This window comes from Desmodus rotundus, chromosome 2 (assembly GCF_022682495.2).
Source record: "Desmodus rotundus isolate HL8 chromosome 2, HLdesRot8A.1, whole genome shotgun sequence".
NCBI classification, from domain to species: Eukaryota; Metazoa; Chordata; class Mammalia; order Chiroptera; family Phyllostomidae; genus Desmodus; species Desmodus rotundus.
Window position 1 is genome coordinate 45,300,205 of NC_071388.1, and position 11,438 is coordinate 45,311,642.

Consider the following 11,438-nt stretch of genomic DNA (forward strand, 5'->3'; position numbering starts at 1 on the left):
TGCAACCTAGGAACACTTACTGTGTGTGAATGGGGATAGTGCCTGCTTCATGGAGATAAAATGTAAACAGTGCTTAGCCCAGGGCTGGGCACTAATCTGAATCCTTAATGAAAGTTAGCTCTTCTTCTCCATCTTCCCCTCACTGTCTACTGGAGCACATGGCTGTTGACAAACACAGCCATAGCAACCTCCTACTTCAACGCAGCTCCCCCAAACCACCCAGGAACATTTTCCCAACCGTCCACTCTAGAATTGACTGTTTCCAACTCCCTCCCAGATTCTGCATCCTGGGCTTTGGAAAATTTTCTGCTCTCCTGTGTTTCTTTCCCTCAGTCCTCACAGCCAGCACCTCAGCCTGAGCACGGGCCTCACCTGGTCTACAGCCTTCCCAGGGGTGGGAGAAAGGGGGTTGCAGGGCTTCATTTCTGGTGGGAAGGGAGGAAAGAAGAGGAAAAGCTGGAGCAGCAACTCCTCCCTCTACCCATCCTGAGAGGAGACCCTGATCTGATTTCCAGACCCCCTCCTTGCGGTCACCCTCCCCCAGGTCTTTATTTCCTTCTCCTTGGCTCCAGCCCTGAGAGCCCAACTCCCAGGCAAGTCTGCTTTTCCTTTAGAATGTGGAGCATGTAGTTGTCCTCTAGGCTTGCAGAGAACCTGGGAACCTGCTAGAGGGTACATCTTTGAAGTCCTGCCCCAGACTAACTGAATGAGAGCTCTGGAGGAGGGGCCAGCAACCTGTGATTGAACCAGCTCCCCAGGTAACTGAATGCACCCAGCATGTGGAAACCACCATTCTGGGAAACAACTGAGGACCTGACCTTTCCATTTAGCTTCTTGCCCAGCTAAGTTAGAAACTCCCAAGTTGCTGTTGAGAGCTTGTGTCTGCTCAGGGGTCAGGGGATGAGGAGGGGGAGGGGGCGGGGTGGTGGAACTCCGGTTTAGCTCACTTGGCATCCACCGGGTCCTTTCATAATTAATTTCCCAATTTTTTAAAGTTAATTTTGTTTTCTCCTACATTATAGACAGAATCTGAGGCACTGGGCTGGGGAAAAAGTGAAGAGAAGAGGGTGGGAGTCACGCAGGTACAGGACCACAGACTGGACCACAGGTGGGGTGGGACATATCCATGAAGATGGTCTTGTTCAACACCCTCATTTTACAGATAAGGAAACTGAGGGCCAGAGAGGACAAAGGACTTGCCTAAGGTTACGTAGAAAGTCAGCGTCTACTAATTCCTCACCCAGCACTCTGTCCCTGCTTTTAAACTTTTTGTTTTGAAGTAATTTCAGATTTACAGAAAAGTTCCCTCACGCCCATCATTATCTTTCCACTAAACGTAACAAATTGCACATTCATAGTCTAATTATCAAGAATTTTTAGGGAATTTAATTAAACTTTTTTTATTTTGAGGTAGTCGTAGATTTGCATTTGGTTATAAGAAATAATACAACACATACCCAGCACCACCAAAGGAGTAGAATTATGAATAACATTTCTTTTCCTTTTTTGCTTTACTGTACCCTGCACATTCACACACGAATATAATGTTCACAACGTAGAAAGAGAAACAATACAGAGTTCCCGCGTATCCTTTATGCAGTTTTCCCAATAGGAACTTTTTATCCAGGATTTCAACGCTTGTTTAAGTATTTTTGTTTTATTCTTCAGGTTTATCCTAATTCAGGAGAAAGTTCTCAGACCTCTTCTGAGGGGACAAAGGCAGAAAATAAAATGAATAAGAATGATACTGGTTTTCTCCACAGGAAAGATGGGCACCTGCCATTTCTGGACACCCACTGTGGCTTCTCCAGGGACCGCCCTTGCTTTCCAACAAAGACCTCTGGTTCTAAGCTCCTGCAGGCACGTTCCACAGGGAATGGGGCTGACAGGGGGCGGAGAGGAACAGTGGCCGTGTTCTAGGAACTTACAACCTCATGAAACGTAGTACTTGGCAGAGATCTGGGAGGTCAGCCGCCCATTCTCCTGGAGTCTCTATCAACTTCTGCCTGAACACTGCCAGTGCTGAGAACTCACCCCTATTCAAAAGGCTTGATAACTTGGAGGCTAGAAAGTTCTTTCACAAGGTAGGAGAGCAGGACTGTGCTGTCTTGTTCATTGTTATGTTTCCACCCCTACTCCCACAGGGCTCAATAAACACTAGTTAAATGAGTGGAAGAATGAATGAAGTAATGAGCAGACATCCTGCCCAGCTTGTGAGGTTGGAAGCACAGTGTTCCTCTGAAGGAAGACGGCAGGGAGCTGCCTGGGATGCTGCCATCACCACCAGGCCCAGCTTGGTGGGGAGAGAGCCCAGCGTGCCTGTGCCTGGCTGAGGGTAGGAGCCCTTGGAACTTGAGAGGGATGGGACAGTCCAGGGAAAGAAGCCCTTGGGGAGTTGTGGCGGGGGGATGGCTCTTTCAAGTGGTCTGAGTGCTACCACTGAGTGGCAGCCCTCCTCCACCACCCTGACTTACTGCATTCCTGGGTAAGTTGAGGGAAATTCAATCCATATGTTTCTGAGTTCTTTACACGATTCTCGGCAAGACGCTGCCGTTATGTAAGAGCCACTTGACGTCGATGGTGCTGCTTTCTTTTTTCCATTCTGAGAAGTGTCCCTGAAGAAAAGCCAGCTCCACCGTCCCTGAAAAGGGAGGGGCAGGACCACAGGGAACAGTCATCTGGGGGCAATGAAGGGCCTGAGAAGATTGTTTCCAGGGAGTCTCCAATGGGAGGCTGAGGAGAAGAAGGCAGACAGGGCACCTGGGCACCCTGCCCAGCTGCACACCCATGTGTGTTCCCAGCTGTTGCCGGCAGGACCTCAGTGGAGGGAGGAGAGGTGGAAACAGCTTAAGGAATTGCCCAGGAGCAGGGAGGGACAGCTGGCACAGTGAGAAGATGGGGTTTCCAGGAAGGGCACCTGGGTTTGCATTTGGGCATAACTTTAGGTAACTTACTTCCTCCCCATGGGCTTCAGTGTCCCCTTCTGCAAAGAATGACGCTGCATTCTGCTCCAGGATCTTTGGGGTCCTAATAGCCTCTTCTAGAACCCCCTTTTTGGTGTCTTATTATGAATATTATGTGGCACTGCCTAGACAAATATTTTTCAAGAAAATATTTTTACCACTATCCTCAGTAAGAAACACACATTACCAGTAACCTAGTATATATAACTGAAACAAAGCTTTCACAAATCCATGCTTACTCTTTCTACAAAGATAGACATGTAGACCACTGGAATAGAAGAGAGTCAAAAAAAAGAAAAAAGAAAAACAAAACAAAAACCTCTGCACATTTACAGTCAGTTGATTTCCTATGAAGGTGCCAGGGCAGTTCAGTAGGGGAAAGACAGCCTTTTAAAGTGGTGGAAGCACAATTGAATATCCACATGCATACATACATAAGTAAATACATAAACTTAGACACATGATACACAAAAATGAATTACAAACGGCTTATAGACTAAAATGTAAGAGTTAACATAAGGAGTCAACTCTGTGTCCATATAACATAAAGGATGGTCTTCACAAATACGCTAAGTGAAAGAAGGCAAACATCAAAGACAATATTTTGTGTTCCCATTTACACGAGATTTCTAGGAGAGGCAAAACATTAGAAACGGAAGTAGATCAGAGGCTTCTGTGGGCTGCAGGGCTACTAACAGGTGTGAGGGGGACTTTGTGGGGTGATGGCCGTGTTTAGAAACTGGGGTTATGATTGATTGCACAGCCATAGCCATTTACTAAAAATAATCAAATGACACTTACAATGGACCAACTCTATGGCAGGTACATTAGTGACACAAAAACTAACAAACTTAAACCTAAAGAGGAAAGATGATAAATGGTTTGCTCAATTGCGCTGTGTTTTTTACGCACGATGAGTTCGTTCCAAACCACTTCTTCAGGGCATGCACGGCATAATTACACAGAGTTTTGCTCACGAAAGACTAGTCATTTGAAAAGATTAGAAAAGAATAAATATATAGCGATTGATTTATATAGAAAACCAAACTTTTTTTAAGACAAAGATTGTATAAATCTAAGCAAGTCTTCCCACATTTTGTATGCCATCCCAACCAATGCCCGTAACCAGCCCTAGTGTGAAGCATGTAAGTTTGCCCACCAAAGCAAGTCTAATGGTTCTCAATGCTTGTGAAGCACAAGGAAGAATGTTGTCTTTCCTTAGGATGGGAACCAGGTACCTCCAAAGATTTCCCCACTAGTTCAGTGGTGTCCACACGTAACTGGTCATCAGATGATTCATGGCCAACCCCTCTCCACCGAGACCTACACGATCAGAGTCTCCGAGGGGGGGAGGCAGGTTTTAGGACTCTTTGTTCTTGCAAAGTTTCTCTGTTGTCAGAGAGACTTGTGAGTTTCATTTGGTGAAAGCAGTGTAATCAGTTTTGAGATAGATCTCAAAGAACTAGTTTTTAATATAGTTAAATATCAAGGTGTGCAAAGGAGTGACTTTTAAAAAAATTATAAAGCCAAGTATAGACAAAGTTGTTTCAACAGGCATGCCACCCAGTCTTCCTCACCTTCATACCTTTAGGAAAGAAGGGGTGGAGTAACGAAGAGTTGGTAGGCTAGAATTCTGCAAACCCCTGGGATTGATGGACCACTTCAGAGTCTCAGCTTTGAAATGCCTCATAATTCCTTTTAGTCAAATGGAGAATATCACCAATTAATTTTTTAACTATTGGCTGCTGTTAGGTCAAGTGCCCTCCTGTGTTTGGGGAGGCTCATTTTAAAGCCAAGTGAAGAGTTTACATTTGCACTATTGCAGTTAGAGTTTAGCTCTTCCCTCTAGACTCTTAATGTCTTTTGACTCTTTCAGTTCTTTAACATCCAGTTATTTAACAAACTCACTATTTCTCCCAGATTTATATGAACTCTCATTTTGACAAAGTGAGTCTATGTGGTATTTGTTTTCTTTGTCTCTTACTTTAATCATCCTGCAAACCTATTTTTCACCACTCTCTCCTTTTCTCTCTCTTCTTGCCTCAGGAAAGGAGGGACCTCCCTCTAGCTGTGGGGGGCTTGGCACATCTCCCTAACTCCTGCTTGCTCCCCAGGAGCCTCTCTTCCTTAGCTACCTCTATCATAAACCCTCTGCTAGAGATCTTGGTCCTCTCCTCCTCCCCAGCTTGGAAAGATAGTCAAGTCTTTCCACTCTAGAAACCAAAATCCTTCTCCAGCATGGTAGTCCCCTTCCCATCCAGCCTCCACCCCCTTCTCATTTCTGTCCCAGCCAAGCTTCTGGAGGGAAGAATATCTCCTGGTGCAAGTGTTCTTCAGCTCCAGTTACTGCCTACTCCACCGCTCTCTGGCTTCGCTCCCCACTTTTCCAGTAAAACCACTGCTGGCTAGAGTCATTAAGGACCGTGTGGTTGCCCAAATCTAATAACCCATTTTCAGTTCATACTTAATTTAACCTTCCTGTTGAGTTTGCTCTGGGAGCCATTCTCTCTTTAAAACAGTATTCCTTTGGTTTTTCTGGCATCAATTATTCCTTCTTTCTTCACCACCTCCCAGCTGTTCCTCCTTGGTGACCACTGCAAGTGTCTCTCTCACTTCCTATCCCTCCCTTGTCGCCTTCTGCCCTTGGTTCTCCCTTCTTATTCTCTAGTGGTTCTTCAAGTGTGGCCTTTGAGCTGTTTTGTATTTTTTTTTTCCAGAACACTCAAAAAGCTTGCTTCTGGCTGAAAATTCAGATTCCTAGGGCCCTAGCCCAGACCTACCAAACCAGAACCTGTGGAGGGGGCCTGGGGATCTGCATTATAAGCTCTGTCTCCTGGAGATTCTAAAGTGCAGTAAAGATTGAGGACAACTTCTAAAGGCTTTCCCTGGGCCACATTCATTTTTCTGTTTCCCAATTCACTGTCCCCACTGTGGCCCAGACCCTGTGTCATAGTTCTCCTTAAAATCTTTTGTGGGGATCTCACTCCCAGACACAGAGGCTAAGCTCCCGCATCCCAGTATTAAAGGTCTTTGTCACTTGGCCCCTGCGCACCTGCTGGGTTGGGCTCCCGTCTTCCCCCAAGTCTCCAGTGCACTCGATGCTCTAGGTGTACCCTTAACACACCTGCGTGCTCATGCCTCTGGGCCCGGCTGTTCCTGTTGCTCCAGTGCCCTCCAGCAAGGTTCACCTGAATCCACCTTCAAGTTTCAGAAATGACCTTGAATGTTCCACTCTGAAACTACCTTGAGCTTCACAGCCTCACACCAGTGTTCTGTCTTGGCCCTTAGGGCACCCACGTGTAAGACTCGCTGCACAGTGTTGTGGCAGTGACTGACCTCCCCAGGCCTGACTGGAGCTGTGCACAATAGGGACCATGTCTTGTCCCTTCCAGGACCCAGAAGTGTAGAGGCTCTAAGACACTGAACAGGAAGATAGTGCATGGTGACAGGCACAGCAAGGGTGCTCCTGGCTCAGACATTTGTCATGTCCCTTGCCTGGGTGACGGCTGACTTCACTCATCTGTTCATATGTTCCAGGCTCCAGGATGAACCCTGGGGCCCCAGACATGAGCAGTCTCTGCTCTCATGTGACTCTCGTTGAGTGAAGGGTATAGAAAAACCAGTTAGGAGAACCTGGGGAGAGGATAGTGTTGCAGAGGGAAATGCAGAGGACTGCGGGAGCTCAGAGAAAGACAGTTAGCCCACATCTTGTCTCAAGATGGAAAGTTCCTGTCCAGGGAAGGAGCAAAATGGTAGGAAACCATTTTCCTCCTATGGAGTTTAAGCAAGCAGCATTGCACAGGGTGAGAGAGCCTAGAAGGAAAGTATGAAGGTCTAAACCTCCATCTGGACTCTGCTGAAGATAAACTGTATGACACATTGTTTATACTATCACTGAGCCAGCCACAATTTGTAAATAAATAAAGGGGAGAGTTTGAACTGAGTTTAATTTCCAAAACCTTGAAGAGATCAGAAATAGGCACTGGGTACAAAAACTGTTGTGAAAGGTGCATTAATAATAACAGCCACTAGGTGGCTCTAGAGGATATCTTTCCGCAGAAACATGGGGGTTTTGTTGTTGTTTTGTTGTTTTTTCCCTCTATTACTGAAGCTTCCTCCTGGGGGTGGTTCACCATAATTTGGGGCTGATGGGTGCCACCAGCTCCAGGTATGGCCTCTGTATGTGAGGGTCTTCTGAGATATATGAGCAGAAATTCTCATGAAAAAAATCTCACTTTGGGGAATTATTTAATAAAAAAAATACACAAATTTAAAAAACAACCCCTTTGCTATTTTGGAGGTTATCTTGACATTTCTATGCTACAACTTTGGTTCTGACCACATAGGCTGGACATGTGGAAAGAGACATTTTGTCCAGGTCCTAGTGGGAAAACCTGCCCTCATCTCTGTGGCGGGGGTGAGGTAGGGAGTTGGGGGGGGTGGGCACTGATCACATAAACTTGCAAAGGGCCAGTGGTCCATTTCCGTAGCTTTGAGCACAGCTAGGTAATTGGGGTTATTCTAGTTCTTCGTGTGGCTGGATTTGAATCGGATACCCCTGTGAGGATCTGATGAAAGGCATGGACCCTGTCTTCTAGAATATTTATTATATGCATGTTATTTCAGCATCTTCTCAGACCTCCTCTCTGGGAACCCAGGCCCTGGACCAGCCAGAGTTCCTCTCGGCTGTAAGAACTGAAGGTCATGTGGTCACTCTGACGGTCAGCTATACACATCAGCTTCCCATTTCGTAGAAAGACTAAACTCTTGGTTATTTTATTTGGAAAAGAAATAGTGGAATGGTGAGTCCCGAGTCTTTCCATGGCTAATTCCTACACAGTGGACCAAGCAAGGAGCGTGAATTACTCTGATGTGTTTAGGTTTCGGTTTCTCAGCGAGTTCAGCCCCGCAGAGAGGCTGCATTCTGAAACTCTGCTGCAGGGGGCGCTGGAGAGCTACACATGGTCCCGCCAGTACCTGTCTCCTGCTGAGACCCAGCTTTCACTGCACAGGAAAGACTGGAGCTTCCTGCCAGCTAGCTCCATGCTCACATTTCTGTCCTGAGCTTTCTTTGCCACTCTGTCTTTGTGCTAGAAAATGCCAAAGATACTGCCTGCTTTTCTGTGCACTGTACAGCTGCTTCACACACTTCTGCCTCTGGGCTTCTTTGTTTCCTGAGGTTAGCGACCTAGAATCACAACAGGACAAAATAAATAGCAATGATCTTGGATTGGGAATCTCAGTCTGGCCCTGGCTCTGCCATTTATTAACAGTGAGGCTGCTGCCCTCAATTATAAAATGGGAATAATGACTTTTCATCGAGTTCATTTATTCAACAAATACACATTGAGTGCCTGTTAACTGCCACTCACTGCTTCAAGCACTGTGGATACGCGAAGGAGACAGACAAAATTTCTGTCTTGAAGCTGATAGTCCAGGTTAGCTAGTGTAAGAATCAAATCAGAAAACATATTGAACACCTTCTGTTAAGTAGGGCATGCCCTGCAGACACACACTCATCCTACTGTTTCTGTTTGCATGGCTTTGCAGCCCATTTTAGCAAGAAAACAGCCTCAGGGTTATAAACAATCCAAGCAGAGTGGAGGACCTCACCCCTGGAGGGTGGGAAATTGTCATGGGGCTGGCTGCTCCTGTCCTTGGTTTCTCTTTTGTAGTCCCTCTCCTAGAAGACAAACTGGTCAGGCTGGCACCTCCACTATCCAGACAGAACACAAAATTCACTGAGGTTTGGGCAGACAAAAATGGTCTTTCAGGGAGTATAGGCAGGACATCGTCCCCTTGGGCATCCTCCAAGCCTGTGTCCCTCAAGGGTTTTTCTCTGTCTGACCCAGCTCCCCTCACTCTATCTTGGGCTGGGTGCTCAGCTTCATACCCTCCCGCATCCTAAGCCCTCACCTCATGAATTTTTTTTAAGTTTATTTTCAGCACAATTAATTCAGTATAGTATTGGGAAAGAACTTTGTTAAAAATGAGGGAAAATGAAGTAAATATCATCTTGTCCCTTTCACAGGTGAGGAAACTGAGGCCTGGATCTGCAAAGTGACTCCTTCACATCACAGAGACTCAGTGGCAGCCCCAGTCAGCCCCCAGACTAGAAGCAGCATCTCCAGACGCTGTGTGTGAGGCTCCTTCCCTGTACGGAAAGCCTGCCACTTGCTGAAAGTGCTATTGTTGACCTTCCTAGGGTTGTAACACACCCAGCATGAAGCTTTAATTCTACTTCTTTTTGCTCCTTAAAGAAGGCAAATAGGAAGGGGATGAGGGTAATATCACTCAAGGAACAGCCTTGATGGCACCTTGATTCGGAAAGCAAGGAATCACTGGAAAACTGTTTTTAACACAGCTCCCCTCTGAGCATGGCCTTGTCACCGCCCTGAGCCCCACGCTGCGTGCGGGCTATTGTGGGGGTTCAGGGCAGAGCCAAGGCTCTCTCTTGGCCATGACTGAACCCTTTTGGGGTGTCCTGAGCACGGGTCACAGCCATGTGTCTTATGCACCCTTCCCCACAACTCTGAGCCTCCTAGGCAAATTGATTCCTAAAACAATCAGCTTCTATTTCATGCTACAGCTTTAGGGGGTCCTCAATTCTCACAGCCTTCGGTTATATATGTATATATAAAGTAAATTAATAGTAGTAGTAAGGAGCTGGGAGACCTTGGATCCCCATTTTCTACTCTGTCCCCTTTTCATCTCCAATGAGGGCCTCCCCCCCCCCCCCGCCCCACCCAGGGCTCTGCCTTGGGGCGAGGAGCTGTCTGTGGAAAAGATAATGCTGAACAGCTGTAGAGTCCACAGTCCAGAAGACTCTGGACCAGAAAATGGGGTTCCTCCTCACCCCTAGTCTTTCAAAATGCAAAATAATCCCTCTGCTCTTCCTGGTCCACCTCCCAGTCATCCGAATAGCCCCCTGTCTTATTGGTTGGGCTCCAAATCCACACTGGATCCTTCAGAGAAGACCTGCTGGTTCAGGGTCTGAGTCCACTCAGGACGGTGTGGACAGGTGGTGCCACGAAAATCTGCATTTTCATGGGGGGATATGTTAGACCTGAGATATTTTGTTCTGTGAAAATTCAGAAAATGAATTTTCCTGGACAGAGTAAAAAAGCAGGGGAAAGAGGAATTACTGGTTAAGAATTCTGAAGATGAACTCTTTGTTTCTTCTAAGAAAATTGAAAAACATTTGTTTGTTCTACTTTAAAGAAGACGTGTGTGTGATGTTTGGGTGCAAAAGAACTTATTTAACGCAACCCTTCCTCTGCCCCTCCTCCTCAGTCTCTGAATATAAGGGCGCCCTGCGGGTCTTGTTGGGTGCTGGGAAGGCTCCCATCCTTGCTGGAGCCCGTCCTGAAACTGTGTTGTCGTCTTTGACCCCTTTCTTTCTCTCATGCAACAGATCCAACTGGTCAGGAAATCCTATTGACTCTGCTTTCAAAATGTGTCTGGACCCCAGCCATTTTCCACGTCTCCGCTGCTACCCCTGTGACCTGAGCCATCAGCATCTCTCACCAGGATTATCACAATTGCCTCCTAAGTGGTCTTCCTGCTTCTGCCCTTGCTCTCTGCCCTCTATTTGCAAAATTATAACCAGGGTGTCCTGGAAAACAACAGCCACATTAAGAAGATTCCCTTGTAAACCATTTCATCAAAAAAATTAAAACCATTTCTATTCTCAACTGATCATCAAAGTATCCTAATAATCAGAGCAGAATCTACCTGTCCTTTGTTCAACCGCATTAACTACAGTGACTCCTGGGTGGGGGACTAATTCTTTTATTTCCTCTTAAAGGCTAAGAATTCCTGGAGATGAAGAAACAGCAGACACAGGCTGTGATTTCTTTGAGGTTATTAATTTTTATTTCCCACAAGCTAAATTAGGCCTGGGGCTCTCCTGAGGAGCAAAGAAAAGTGATTTTTAGCAGAGCCCTGCCAGGGTAGGTCCGAGGGAGCCATCCAAAGCTGGCACAAGGGAGCTGTTGCAGGAAAAAGAAAGAGCCCATGAAAATCAACTGGAAACAAATGAGCCCTGGATACGCTTCATTAACCTGCAAGATCCCCCTCTCACCCAGTGTCTTTCCTTCAAGGGGCACTGTGCCAGCCAAGTTCCTAGATCTTCGTGCTGCAAAAGCTGATCTGAATAATGGGAGGTAATATAGATAATGGCTAACAATTACTAAGCACCAATTTTGTGCCAGATACCACTTTAAACATCTTATATTCATTCAGTCAACAAATACGGGGTGGGACAAAAGTAAGTTTACAGTTGTTTTGATGGAAAATAATATAATAATAAATAATAGTACAAGAACAAACTCTGTAAACCTACTTTTGCCCCACCCTGCATTTATTGAGCACTTATTACACATGTAAATAAATAAAATAGAAAAATAAATTCCCTCCTTTCAGAGCTTACATTCTGGTACAGAGAGACAGAAAAATATATAAACATAATGAATA

General features: G+C 46.0%; 1 long non-coding RNA gene across 1 annotated transcript; it reads left to right on the forward strand.

Annotated features, from left to right (window-relative positions):
- Positions 1-1,849: 1,849 nt before the first annotated feature.
- Positions 1,850-10,657, forward strand: LOC128780209 (uncharacterized). The gene is made up of 3 exons (XR_008426132.2): positions 1,850-2,335; positions 8,995-9,119; positions 10,378-10,657. It is a non-coding gene; the product is annotated as an uncharacterized lncRNA (long non-coding RNA).
- The last annotated feature ends 781 nt before the right edge of the window (positions 10,658-11,438 follow it).